General features: G+C 45.3%; 1 long non-coding RNA gene across 1 annotated transcript in view; it reads left to right on the top strand.

The window, feature by feature from the left end:
• Positions 1-12,434: 12,434 nt before the first annotated feature.
• Positions 12,435-13,760, top strand: part of LOC309810116 — a 70,176-nt gene continuing 68,850 nt past the window's right edge. The window contains exon 1 of the long non-coding RNA XR_014294944.1: positions 12,435-12,611. This is a non-coding gene — a long non-coding RNA (uncharacterized lncRNA). The remainder of the gene's footprint in view (positions 12,612-13,760) is intronic.

A 13,760-nucleotide genomic window follows, 5' to 3' on the forward strand; every position in this document is an offset into this window, starting at 1 on the left:
AAGACTTGAGGTCATGTTCAGGCATTTATCACAAATATGAAATGTGAGGTAACACTGCATTAGGTGCTGAGGGCAGAGGGAGGAAAAGAGAAACGAATCAGAAGACTATGAGGGTAGAAAAAGCATTAGCTTTAGAGTAACAGAGACTTAGGTTTGAGTTGAGGCTCTGCAGCATATTGGCTGCGTCATACAAGTCACCTGACCTTTCTCAGGTGGGTTTATCCTCATTTTACAGATAATTGTTATGAGTATTCATTCACTCAACAAGTACACTGAGTGTCTACTATATGCCAGGCTCTGTTCTATGAAGCAAAATACAAAGAGAAGATACCTCCTTCAGAGAGCTTACATTCTAGGCAGGAGAGACAGACTAAAGAAAAACAGGAAATTATCAGGCATTGGTGGGTTACAAAAGTTAAAAGGCTGATATGATAGAGAATGGCTGGGAGGTCAAGACAGGCTTTTCTGAAGAGTCAACATTAAGAAAGCTTCCATCCAGGCCAAGGTCTGTGGAGTAAGTGCTAGGCAGTCAACAGCTAATGCAAAGACCCTGGGGTGGCAGAAGCCTTAGGGGGCGGCAGGGTGCAGCAGGAGGGCAGGGCAGGGCTTTGGGGCATGAGGTCAGAGCAAGGGGTTTGGACTAGAGTCTAAGTGTGATGGTAGCTGTTGGAGTGTCTTGACTAGGAGCGTAACCTGATCTGATTTGCATTTTTAAAAAGATCTCTCTGGCCACTGTGTGAAGAACAGATCATAAGCAGCAGAAGCAGAGAGCCTGACTGGGAGGTGATTGCGTGGTGGTGACCTGGTTGTGGTTGTGAAGATGGAAAAAAATGGACAGATCATGTTGGGAAGATCAAGTCCCCAGGACATGCTGATGGATTGGATGTGATGGTTGAAAGCAGAGAGATCAAGGATGAAATCTGAGTTTTTTAGTTTAAACAATTGACGATGATGCCATACGTTGAGGAAATAATGTATGTAAAAGCAGTCCCGAGCCGCAGTTAATATCCATGTGGATGACTGAGTGAGTGGGCTGAGTATCAGGGGCAGGGAGGAGACCAGACACACCTGAAAGGAAAAGCTACCCAGGTGCCATGAGAATACATGTAGAGGCGCCTGCCGCAGGCTGGCTGAATATGCCCACTTATTACTGCAGCCAGGCTCCATTCCCTACAGCCCAGGACATTAGGCAAAATTCTATGGGGAACTGGGAAATGACCTGATTAATGAGAAGCAGGAGGGGGAGGGGGGTTTCTGGAGCTAAGGGTCCAGCAGAGCATAGCCATGCACATAAATAATGTTAGGTGGAGGCTTTCCCTGTACAAAGCAGACAATCTCTGCACCTGTATGGCTAACTCACACCCTTCTAGTGGCGATAGGAAAACGCCAAGCTCCAAGTGGAGGAAAGCAGTCACATGACTCTGCCTCATACTTCCAGGTCCTCCTTCCATCTGAGCCCTGCTCTGAGGTGCAGCGGAGCAGCTAGTGGAAGTACATTAGAGTCACGGGCTGGACTCATCCGGAGACTGGCCTTCCAGTCCCAGCTCGGCTCTGTGCTGGGCAAAGTACTAGATGTTTACATCTTTTCTCACATTCAGTCTTCACTACAACACTGTGAGATGAATGTTATTATCCCCACTTTATTAATAAGCAAACTAAGCCTCAGATAAGTCAACTCATTTAGCCAAGATCACACAGCCTCAGTGCATGGTTTTGCTCTCATGGAGTTTCCAGCAGATCATCCTGTCTTATTCCTTATTGAATCCCCGAGGTCTTGCACACAGCAGGGACTCAGTAAACATTCGTTGAATGGATAAATAGTGGCCCCAAAGCTTGTGTTTGATCACAAAGCCACATCGTTCCCTTTGAAGTATAGATTGAGAAACTGCCTTCATCCCAAGTTTCTCTATGTGGTAATGAGATAAATCTGCTCCCTGGAAGTCCAACTCACAGGTCTTAGAAATGTTTAGAAAGACAGACTGCCTGGGGGCTCATTCTCACTGGTCCCCCCCACCCAGGTGAGTCACTCAGGGGTGATAAGGTCTCACGAGAAAGGCAGGTTGAGCTCACTAGTTTCCAGAACTCACCAGGAGATTGGCACCTGCAGCCTTGGTGTTTATGTTGGGATTACATTTGATGGCATGCTGAATTGGCGACTAATTACAGCATGCCCAAATAAGGTACTTTAATTGTAGCTTCCTTAATTCCAATGAGAGCTCCGCTTGGAAAACAGGAGGATGAATTGGATACAGATCTGCTTGCTCTGATACCTAAGCATGGCTTGAAAAAGGAATTACCAGGAAAGTCAGTGGTTTATTCCATCAGCTCCTCATAGGACACTGCTTTGTAACTGCTGGGGAAGCTTCCCAAGGGAGGGTCTGCTTGCAATCTTTGCAGCCTGATTACTAAAGCTGGTGGCCCGGGCAAACCTGCGGGCACACGTGGGTGTGCTGGGAGGCTGACCCAGGCCTGGGTTCAGCCTCCTTGCTTCTTCTCTCTGGGAACAGCTGCCCAGCTGTCATGGACATTTCTGGAGAGCTTTGCTCCGTCAGCTTGAAAGGCAGACTTTGTGCTGTTTTCTGCTGGAAATCATTTCCTGATCTCTGCTGCCTCTTGAACTGTACAAATCCAATTCAGAGCTTTTTGAATAGAGCCTTCCTGGCATTTACAGATCCTTTGACCAGCCTTCTGTGTTTATGTAATGAAATTCCTCCTGTCCCCCAGCTGCTAGGCTACGAATGTTTTAAGGAAAACTAGGTCAGTTTGGTGGTAAAGTTGATTGTTGGTAAATATCTTATTTAAATCACTTTTAACTCTTTCTACAAGATGAATTTGGGAAGGCCATGAATTTCAGCCACTTTTTTTTCTTCCATAGTAGCCTTAAGACCTGAAATCAGTTACTTTTAGATTTCCATTGAAGACAAGAAGGTCTTTCCATAGCCCTGGCTCCTTCTTGCCCCCTGCTCTTTAATGTAATATGTCCTCCAAGCAGAATTATTTTGGAGTTCTCTTGGGACTTTTCTACCTGTCACTATAGTTGTAATGCCAGTAATGAGAAAACCTTGCCTACAGTGTCAGACAATTTCATGTAAGTGATCTCACTCACTCCTTTTAACCAGCTCCAAAAGGCAGGCAAGGCAGCTATTGATACTCTCATACTGTAGCTGAGCTCAGAGAGGTGAAATCATGGCCATGTCATCCAGTCAAGACAAGGGTCTGTGTTATCAAATGCCATCCTCAGACTCTTTTCTACAATGCCTGTCAACACCTTGTTTTAAAAACAGTACACTGTTTCTCAGCAGCCCACGGTGTGTGCAACTCAAGCCAATGTTCAGAGGAGGCCTCCAGCTGATTCTTTGTGTTTCATTTTCAAACATGTATATTGGGTTAGAACCTAGACCCATTTAAATGAACAAATATCTATTAAGTGCCTATGTGTGCCTGGCTCTGTGGTGGCATTCAGGGCATAGAGAGACGGTTGAGAGAGTAGAAAGCATATCACCTATGGATTTAGATTCTGGACAGACCTAATTCAAATCACAGCACTTCCGGGGACTTCAAACAAGCTACTTAAACATTCAAAACCTCACCATTAAATGAGATAATGTAAGGTGGCCAGCACCTTGGAAGTGCTAAATTAATGTTAGCAGTGCTTTACGTACAACATCTCTTTAATCCTTACAATACTCCTTATGAGGTAGATATTATTCTTATCCCCATTCCATAGACTGGTAAACTGGGGTGATTGGCCAATGGTATTACAACTGCATTTTGCCCCCAGACACAGCTGGGGCTCTTAGTGACTGTCATGAACTGCTTCTTGTGATTAAGACAGGGACTGTCCTCTTGTGCTTGTTGTAGGTATATGACACTGTGGCATAAGTTGGATTGGGGGAGGGATCTCTGTCATTTAGACTCATTCCTGCCACACACTGGTTGGGAAGAGGGTGAAGGAAAGAAACAATATTTGTCACGTTCACTGACTCCTGTTTACTGACTGTACGCTGATGCTGATACAGCCGGCCTTCCATATCCGAAGGGTTCTGAATCCACAGATTCAATGAACTGTGAATTGAAAATATTAACTAACAAAAGTCCAGAAAGTTCCAAAAAGCTAAACTTGAATTTACTGCACATTGGCAACTATTTACATAGTATTTACAATTATTTACATAGCATTTACATTGTATTCGTTATTATAAGTAATCAAGAGATAAAGTATAGGATAGGTTATACGCAAATGCTAGACCATTTTCTATAAGGGACTTGAGCATCAGCGGATTTTGGTATCTGAGCTGGGTCCTGGAATCAGTCCCCCATGGATACTGAGGGAAGACTGTATAATGATTAAAATACAGATTCACTTGAAAACAGGCCTGAATTCAGAGCTCCTTTTGTTGTTGTGTATTTTTCAAGTAATAGACTCTGAAATCCCAGCTATCTCCTGAAGGGTGGCTGAAAATTCCGACATTAAAGCCCAGGCCCTCTTGCTAAAAAAGACTGAGAACCACTGTACCAGGGCACTTCTTTTTCAGGTGAACCATCTAGACGGGGAGCTGTTACCTTCTGGGAGACTCACAGATGCCTTTGAGAATCTGATGAAATATACCTATTCTCTCCACACACAAAAAGGCTATATGCACACACCCACACACAGCTTTGCATACAATTTCAGGTAGTTCACAGATATCTCCCCTCCCCCAAGTCCCCAGGCCATTTCCAGACTGGAATTTGGAGTCCGCAGGTGTGTGGTGAATCTGAGTTATCACTTGCTTAACTTATCTGAGGTTCAGCAGCCTCATCTATCCATCTGGGTAGGAGTGAGGATGAAAGTAGGTGACCCCCAAGAAGAGTCTGATGCCTCTTACCTGCTTAATATGCACCAGCCCAGCACCCCGACAGCTAGACAGGAAAATAACCAAAGAACTAATGCCAAAAGGCCACTCCCATGCAAAAGGGAGACTCCCATCCCCAGATGAGCTCCCACTCCCTGAGTAAGTGCCATTTAACTGCTCATTTTATAGACTTTTTCATTACCCTCAATAATACACACTTTGTGGTGCCCTTGGGTGAGTGTGGGCAGGGCTATTGGAGCAACCTGCTCGGACCAGCTTCCCTCTGGCTGATTGCTGGTGGGGATTGATGAGCCAGCAGGCCCCCACCCACCTTTCCAAGCTGAGCTGAAGCTGACATGCTGTGCATCCAACCCTACTTGGTCCTGCCCTTTTCCACTGAGGCAGGGAGGCTGCCCACCCTGTTGCATGGGCTACACCTTGATTTAGAGCCTAGGAGGGCACTTTGCAAGGGAGGGTGGTGGAAAGATCACCACCCCGTGGGCTCTGAGGGCTTTAATACCTTGCTAGAAAAACTGTGGTCTGTAGACCATGGGGGCTTATTAGAAATGCAGAAACTCTGGTCCCACTCCAGGCTTACAATTTGCATTTAATAAGATGCCTGGGGTGATTCCTGTGTGCGAGAAATCTTGGGAAGCATGGAGGAACAATGCTCTAATAAAGGAAGTCCCCCTCACGCTTCCCCAGGCACTCGGAGAACTTCAAATGTCCTTTGGGGAAGATTTGACTCTAAAAATAATTCAGTAGGAATAATGAGTACTGACACGTTTCCTGTGTTAATGCTGTACAATCCACAAAGCACTTGGGTGCATGCCGGACCGACTGTTACATGCTTTTATTGCAGCTCCATCCTCCTTGATAAAATCCAGCCCACCTCTATTTTCCTGGATGACATCTGTTTTAAGAAGAAAACACTTGTGAGTTTGAATCCCGGCTCTACCATTCAACGATTTCATAACCTTTTTTTTGTTTTTTTTTACGGTACGTGGGCCTCTCACTGTTGTGGCCTCTCCCGTTGCGGAGCACAGGCTCTGAACGCGCAGGCCCAGCGGCCACGGCTCACGGGCCCAGCCGCTCCGTGGCATGTGGGATCTTCCCGGACCGGGGCACGAACCCGTATCTCCTGCATCGGCAGGCGGACTCTCAACCACTGCGCCACCAGGGAAGCCCGATTTCATAACCTTTTTGTAAGCTCCTTATCCCTCTAAGTCTCTGGATTCCCATCTATAATGGGAATGATGACAATTACCTTCTTCCTCGCAGAACTATTGTTAGGATGAAATAGGAAAATACACATGTGACACTTAGCTCAACACCTGGCCTCTGGTGAATCCTTGATAAATGGCAGTTCCATGGTTTTGTTTCTCTGGTTGCTATTCTTTGTGTAAATTCCCACAAGACCCAGCTCTGCAAGGGCAAAAGCTGAGGTTGTCTTCTAACTGCCCAGCATGTGGTAGGTTTCTCAAAATGGAATGAATGCTTGATCTTCACAACACCTAGCAAGGTGAGCCAGGCAATGTTTTCCCCATGATATGCCTTAATAATCACAAGAACCCTGAGAGCTAAGTTTTATTTCTCCCAGTTTGTAGATGGTAGCCTGGGGGTTCTGCGATGGTCAGAAATTTGCCCAGGGTCCCACAGCTAGCTACCATTTCAGGCCATGTGTCCCCCTTAATTCTTTAAGGAAAAGAATTGATCATCTACACAAGTCCAACTTGCTACCCTGAAAACCCCTCGGTACAGAATATTGTTTCCCAAATTCTAGTCTTTGACCCGCCGCTTGTACCATCTGGGGCCCGTCTGATTACCACCCATGCTATTTATTTTCTACTTTACCATATCAACTCACTTATTTACTTAAATGTATTTTAAAATGAAACAGTGGAAATCTAGCATCACTTTCCAATAATAGAAAATAACAATAACAATACATACAATGCAAACAAAACAATGTTTTAAAATTCTAGTCAGACACTGTTGCCGGCAGAAGACTGTGCTCGAGGGAGGCCTTCGTGGTCTTCCTCCAAAGTGAGATTAATAAGTGATGGTTAGTGCCAGTACGTCCTTGACATCTAAGTTTGCTTTTTGACATAATTAGAAGGATTGGGAAACAAAGAACAAAGCAGTGAAAAGGAAATGTGCTTATCACCATGTGATTCAGTGCGATTTAATGCTCAAGGTATCAGTAAATCATTTCATATGCCCCCAGGAGTTCCATTGCCTGGGAAACACCATTTTAGTACATGCTATGCCATTAGATGCTATTGTTACCCCATAGCATCTATGGTTATCCAGTAGCATCTAATGACATCAAGAGAGGTGTCTTCCAAGAGAGTGACATACCCCAACTCTACGGAGACAGAAGGTCCTGCACTCGGGACTCTCCCAGACCTTGCTTTGTGTATCTCTTTATTCGGCTGTTCATCTGTATCCTTTATCATATCTTTTAATAAACTGGTAAACATAAAAAAACCAAAAAACAAAAAGAGAGAGATATGTCTTGATTTGCCAAGCAGTCAGTCTAGCACACAGGTAAAGGATCACGGAATCTGGAGCACTCTGCCTGGTCTTCTATCCCAGCTTAGACACTTAATAACCACTGACCTTGGAGATGTTACTTTACCTCATTTGCCTCCGTTTTCTCATCTGTAAAAAGAGGACACTGATTGTAACTATCTCAAATAAATGTTGTGGGGAGTAAATGTATAGTGAAGCCCTTTAAACAGTGCCTGGCACATAGTAAGTTCCATATAAATAAATACTAGTTCTGTTGCTTCTGCCACTTCTGTCACTGCTGATGTTTTGATGTGCCGGGGCCAGAATATAACAAGTAAGTCCTTGCCTATGATTCATGTAATAACTCTGTGGTCTGGAGGAGTACTCAGTGCTTGAGGAGTACTGTCCAGGTTTCTTCCCCTCCTGAGTCCCCAAATGTTGGTGTCTCCTTGAAAAGAGAGGAGCTGGGAGGGAAGGGTTCCAAAGGCTGGCGATGTTTCCCGGGAGGGAGCTGGCAGAGGCATGGCTTCTGCTGTGTACCAGGCACTTGGACATGCTGGCTATGGACTCTCTCCCATAAACCTGTGCTATCGCTGCTATTCTCCAAATAGTTCCTGTTCCCTGCCTTCCATGAACAAGATAAGAAATTACGTGTATCCATAAGGAATCAGGTGTAGCCATGTGAACATGATTTTCTGTGGCCAATGAAATGTAAGTAGAAGTCATGAGTGTCAGAAGAGGCAGAAACTTTCAGAGCTCGGGGGTGAGTCGCTACCTCCCCTCTTCCCTGCTTCAGTGACCGTGGGAATATGGAGTTCTAGAGTAACTATGACTTGAGTGAGAGCACCCAGCCAACACATGATGGAAAGCGTGGCAGAGAAAAAAAACTTTATTGTTTCAAGCCACTAAAGTTTTAATACTCCAGCAAAAGCTACCCTATCCTGAGAAAAACCCCTAGGTGCTGACACATCTAGCAAGAATTTGCTGTCCTTGAATCCAAACTAGAGCCTGAGTCCAGGTTTCAACTGGGGGGCAGGGTGGGGCATGTAGTACCTATAACCACCCTGACTTTTTTACCTGTGTCTCACTTCTTCTCCCCTGATTGGGATCTAATAAAGAAAGTGAGGAACTTGGGCTCAGAACCCTTCCTCAGCTGCCATCTCCTTGCAGAAACTTGAGAAACTATTTCCCCTCTGGATCTGTTTCTTGCTGAACCTCTGATTCTTGCTGAATCTCAGGGAAAGAGAGAGAACACCGTAGTCATTGTCTCAGCCTCCTTTTTGCCATCTGAATCTCCTTTACCTCGTCTCCTTATCTAGCTTGTGCCTGAAAAATTCTGGAGACAGGAAATTTACCAGCCTCATCACTAATGAACATAAATCTGGGCTATGAGATGTGTGACTTCCTATGCTATTGGACTGAGCACTTATCTGAAAGGTGAATGATTTTGAAGATCCTTACTTTGTAGGTTGATCATATAATTTATCATTCTAACCAGGACATGTTTAAGAGTTAAAGGGGGTAATAGTAACAATTATGCTGGAACAATAGTTTTAAAATGGAACTCTCTTGGGCAAACCTGGATGGATGGTCACTTGGCTTCTATGATTCTATGGCCACCAGCAAATGGCACAAATTAAATTCCATGGGTAAGACTGGGTCCTATCTTTGGTGACTAACCATGACTTTTGGTCTACCCCTCCCCAAAACTGTCGACAACCAGTCTCCTTTGGATAATCTCCCATTCTCTAACCAACTCTCCTGTGAGAATTTTAGTCCCAAAGCCATTTCCGAGGGAAAGCATGTACATATATCTATCATTTCAAGCAATTTCCCCCATAGGCGCTTCATATTCCTAACTACTCTCTTGATCAGATGCATATTTAATGCCTTCTGATGGAGACACAGATGCAAACTGCTCAACCCTTCCTGGAGCTTTAGAATGCTGCCAGGTCCCAGTACAGTTGCTGTGAGAACTACCGGAATGCCTGAAGCTACACTCTCAGTGTCCCCACAAGACCCGGACTCTCAGGAAACTTACTCACAAGGTAATAGAAGAAGATGCAGTGCTTATTAAGTTTCCTTCTGCAGGCTGTTTGATTGCATTTCTGCTCTGGGCATAGGCTTATTTGCATAGCTGACTTATAGCTTTAATTTGAATATTGCAGTTACTTCACATAAACCATTACCTTGGTCTCTCTTTGGATTTTTCTTTTAACAACCCACTCAATACCACATGAAACTCAGTGAGGCCAGGAGCCTCTAATATGAGAAGATTAACCTTCCTCTTTCCACTGGGACAGAGGAATATGGAAGGTGGAGAACAGACAATGAACAAACTGCTAAGTTTCAGAAATGCTTGCTTGATTCCTACTCCAGGGCACTGTGACACTGACACACAAGTCAAGCATATTCAGCTTCAAGAATCTTTGATAATTGTGGTTTGTTTTTATTGCTGCTTCTCTAAGGGACACTTTCTCTTAAAGGTGCCTCTTCTCTTCTTTCCTTTGTTTACAAAAAAATAGCTAAAATTTACTGAATGCATGCTGTATGCTAAGCACTGAAATACTTAATCAGATTAGAAGAGCGCAAAAGGCAACCTTGTCCCGGCCCTCAGGGAGATCATACTCTTGCCAGACAAGTCAGACATCAAGAAAGAATCACACATTTAATTAATTAATTATGCCAAACATCTACTTTTTCTACTCCTTCAGAGGTCAGAGCCTCAGTATAGTGTGTGTGTGTGTGTGTGTGTGTGAATGAGATATGGTAACCAAAGAGAGGTCTTTCTTTTTTTTTTGGCCGTGCCACTGGTCTTGCGGGATCTTAGTTCCCTGACCAGGGATCGAACCCACGCCCTTGGCAGTGAAATTGCGGAGTTCTAACCACTGGACCTCCAGGGAATACCCAGAGAGGTCTTGATCTCACATCTCTTCTATGTGGGGCACTTGGAAGTTTTTTTTTGCGGTATGCCGGCCTCTCACTGTTGTGGCCTCTCCCGTTGTGGAGCACAGGCTCCGGACGCACAGGCTCAGAGGCCATGGCTCATGGGCCCAGCTGCTCTGCGGCACGTAGGATCTTCCCGGACCGGGGCACGAACCCGTGTCCCCTGCATCGGCAGGCGGACTCTCAACTACTGCGCCACCAGGGAAGCCCGGAAGTTTTTTTTTTTTTTTTTTTTGGCGGTATGAGAGCCTCTCACTGTTGTGGCCTCTCCCGTTGTGGAGCACAGGCTCCAGACGCGCAGGCTCAGCGGCCATGGCTCATGGGCCCAGCCGCTCCATGGCATGTGGGATCTTCCCGGACCGGGGCACGAACCCGCGTCCCCTGCATCGGCAGGCAGACTCTCAACCACTGCACCACCAGGGAAGCCCCGGAAGTTGTTTTTTAACATATGATATTCTGCTTGGTTTCTCCCAGGTCTACTGTGGGACCCTGCCCAATTTACAGCTCTTCCTTTGGAACTGGGAGAAATGTCTCATTCATAGGAGGCTATGCCCTCTCGATGTATATTAGAGACCAGATTATTCTTTTGCTTTGCTGAGTCTTTTCAATCTTCCAGTTTACATTGGTATGGATTTTTTTTTACTGAAGATTTTCCTGAACATCTATTTTTTAGATGATTAAAAAATACGGTATTATGGCTATTTAGATGGCTTGTGACAGATTAATACTCTCACCAAGAATGGTAGGAAAAGTTGGATAAAATTTTAAAATACAATCTATTTGAAAACACTGGGGAGATTCTAAGGTTACAAGAACTTGAGAGGTCAAGATGCAGGAATGTGAGTCTGACATATTTATTCCCTTGAGCCATTTACCATTTTTTTAAAAGCTTGTTGGGGGGGTGGGGAGAGAGAGAGGGCTTAAGGAACATAGCAGAATGTAGCTGAAAAGCTAAGTGGCACTTTCAGCAATCTAACATTACAAAAGAGATAACAAATTGAAGTTCAAGACCCTCTAAGGGTGAGGAATCATGGAAAATACCCAAGGACTCTTCAAGAACTACAAGATAAAAGTAGCACTGAATCAAAGCTAGACCAAGCCTTACAAAGCCTAAAACTGAGCCTCACAGAAGTAAATCCCCTCACTGGATTGAGGTATTATGCCCCTACTCAAGCTACCTGCCAAGAGGATAGGGTGAATATATTCGCAATTAGTGAACTGGAAGGAATTTTAATAGAAAGCATCCATTCAGAGCATAGAAAAATAAAGCATAAAGCATAAAAATGGAATAAGAGACATATAGGGCATGGCATATAGTCTAACATTCATGTAATTCAATGCACAAAAAGGCAGAAAGGAGAAAATGGGGGCAGAAACAATATTTAAAGAGAGAATGATGGAGAATTTATCAAAGTTGATTAAAGACATCAAGCCATAGTTTCAAGAATCTCTACTAACCCCAAGCAGGATAAAATTAAATGAAAGCACATATTATAGATACAAGACAGTGAAAAACTACTGAAGACTAAAGGAAACAGAAAATATTAAATGTGATCAGGAAAAAAATCACCTTTTAGGATCAACAATGCATGACAGCTAAGGTCTCTACTGAAACAATGGAAGCCCCCCAAAACAGAATATTTTCGTCTTGTTCCTTTGTCTGGAATATATTTTTCTTCTGTCTCACTTTTTTCTAAATTTCTATTTGTATTTTTATGTATGTGGAAGGTTAGTCATGTTTCTCCACGTTGGAGAAGTGGCCCTCTGTAGGGGATGTCCTATGTGATCCAGCAGTACACTCCCTCTCATCACCCAAGGGCCAGGATCCAGCTGGTCCCAGGGTAGGTTCTGGTCTGCGTTTGTGGACCCGGTTCCTCCGGCTGCCGGATTGTACTGAATAGTTTTCATCCCTTCTGGTTTCTGCCCCCTGGTGGGAAAAGCTGGAAGCTTGCGCAGGCTTCCTGGTGGGAGCGGCCAGTGCCTGCCCATTGGTGGGTGGAGCTGCATCTTGGCTCTCTGGCGGGGAGGGCCGTGTCAAGGGGCGTGTCTAGAGGGCTGTCTCAGGAAGTCTTTAGGCAGCCGGTCTCCCGGTGGGTGCGGCTGTGTTCCCACCCTTTTGGTTGTTTGGCCTGAGGCTTCCCAGCCCTGGAGCCTACAGTGGGTGTTGGCTGCGGCCGGGTTCTGGCCCCCAAATGGCGGCCTCCAGGGAAGCTCATGCTGATGATTATTACCCAGTACCTCTGCCGCCAGTGTCTTTGTCCCCACAGTGAACCACAGGAGACCCTGCCTCTCCAGGAGACCCTCCAAGACCAGCAGGTAAGTCTGGCCCAGGTTTATGTGCGGTCAGTGCTTTTGCCGTGGGTCTCAGTGTGCCCGAGAACTTGTGTGCGCCCTCCAAGAGTGGAGTCTCTGTTTCCCCCAGTCCTGGGGAGCTCCTGTGCTCAGGCCCCATTGGCCTTCAAAGCCGAATGCTCTGGGGGCTCCTCCTCCTGAGGCCAGACCCCCAGGCTGGGGAACCTGATGTGGGGCTCAGAACTCTCTTGTGGGAGAACTTCTGCAAATAATTGTTCTCTAGGTGTGGTCGCCCACCTGAGGGGCATGGAGTTTGATTTTATTGTGAGTGCACTCCTCCTGCCGTCTCATTGGGTTTCTTCTTTGTGTCTTTGGATGTAGAGTATCTTTTTTGGTAGGTTCCAGTCTTTTTAATCGATGGTTGTTCAGCAGTTGTGATTTTGGTGCGCTCGTGAGAGGTGAGCTCAAGCCTTCTACCCTGCCATCTTGTCCCGGTGGAAGAATCTGAGGTTTGGGCAGGGGCAAGGAATAGTGCAGGTGAAACCACACAACTCAGATTGGGACTTGAACCCACTGTCTTTTAATTGAAATTACACACCTGATCTCAGGACTTAATGAAGCTCAGGTTCTTTATGTCTTGTTGCAGAAACAAGTCAGTAAGAAACAAAGTGATAAGTAAGAAATGGATTTATTTAGAGAGATACACATTCCAGAGACAGAATGCGGCTCATAGGTGAGTACGGCTTTGGGAGGAACATACTCCACAGAGTGTGGGCCATCTCAGAAGGCAAGAGGCCCCAAAATACAGGGTGATTAGTTTTTGTGGGCTGGGTAATTTCACAGGCTAATGAGTGGGAGGATTATTCCGACTATTTCAGGGAAGGGGCAAGGGTTTCCAGGAATTGGCCACTGCCCACTTTTTGGCCTTTTATGGTTAGGCTTGGAACTGTCAGGGCACCTGTGGATGTGTCGTTTAGCATGCTAATGTATTACAATGAGCGTATAATGAGACTCAAGGTCTACTGGAAGTTGAGTCTTCTGCCATCTTGGGCCTAATTGGTTCTAACCAGTTACATCGTATCCTCAATGCTATGTCATTCTTTTAAAGGTTGTGCCCTGATGCCATCTTCCCTCTTGTTTCACAGGTAATATCTGGATATTGCTTGACACTTT

Source organism: Mesoplodon mirus (assembly GCF_964341445.2).
Source record: "Mesoplodon mirus genome assembly, chromosome: 2".
In the NCBI taxonomy this organism is placed as follows: Eukaryota; Metazoa; Chordata; class Mammalia; order Artiodactyla; family Ziphiidae; genus Mesoplodon; species Mesoplodon mirus.